Genomic DNA, 910 nt, shown 5'->3' with positions numbered 1-910 from the left:
CCGGTCGTTATGATGGCAACAGCGCATGGCGATCTGGATGTTCACCCATCCAAGTGCCGACCACGCCCGAAACCGCTTAATTTCGGTTATCTCACGGGAACCGGTGTATCCACTGCGACAAGGCCGTTGCCACCGTTGTAGATACACATACTAATTATTCATTCTTTCTTTTCAAATGGAAAAAGTCAGTAGTTTTTCTGTTGGTTGAACCATGTATTCATTGTTTTAAGTAAAACCACTCTAAAGTGCTTTAGCTGACTGAGTTATCCATTCATTCTTCTGAATGGAGCCAGTCTGCAGTACTGTCATCAGTTGAACTAACAGAGTGCTAGATTATACCACCAGAGGATAGCCCCATCCCAAGGGATAACTCTTTCCTCCCGAACAGGTCATAAAGGCCCAACGGTACCGACTGGCCACCCTGTCATCCTCAGCCAATAGGCGTCGCTGGATGCGGATATGGAGGGGCATTTGGTCAGCACACCGCTCTCCCGACCGCATGTCAGTTTCCGAGAGCGGAGCCAATACTTCTCTGTCAAGTAGCTCCTGAGTTTGCCTCACAAGGGCTGAGTGCACCCCACTTGCCAACAGCGCTCGGCAGACCGGAAGGTCACCCATCCAAGTGCTAGCCCAGACCGACAGCGCTTAACTTCGGTGATCTGACGGGAACCGGTGTTACCGCTGTGGAAAGGCCGTTGGCATTCCAAGGGATAAGTGAAAACATATCTCAAGGGCTGTGCCAAAGTTTAAATTAACATTATATACGTTTATTTAATTGTGTATTTAATGGAGTAATTTTTATTTTCATCATTTACGACTGATTCACATATTGTTGCGGATTAAGTTGTTCCAGGTGGCATTAACGCGTAACTAATTACGCTCACGTATCGCTGGGGCAGGCGTGCCATTA

The 910-nt window shown here is 47.6% G+C and overlaps 1 pseudogene; it reads right to left on the bottom strand.

The window, feature by feature from the left end:
- Positions 1-582: 582 nt before the first annotated feature.
- Positions 583-700, bottom strand: LOC126459389 (5S ribosomal RNA; annotated as a pseudogene).
- Positions 701-910: the final 210 nt, after the last annotated feature.

Source organism: Schistocerca serialis, chromosome 2, assembly GCF_023864345.2.
Source record: "Schistocerca serialis cubense isolate TAMUIC-IGC-003099 chromosome 2, iqSchSeri2.2, whole genome shotgun sequence".
Classification (NCBI taxonomy): Eukaryota; Metazoa; Arthropoda; class Insecta; order Orthoptera; family Acrididae; genus Schistocerca; species Schistocerca serialis.
This window is presented reverse-complemented; position numbering and strand designations above follow the sequence as displayed.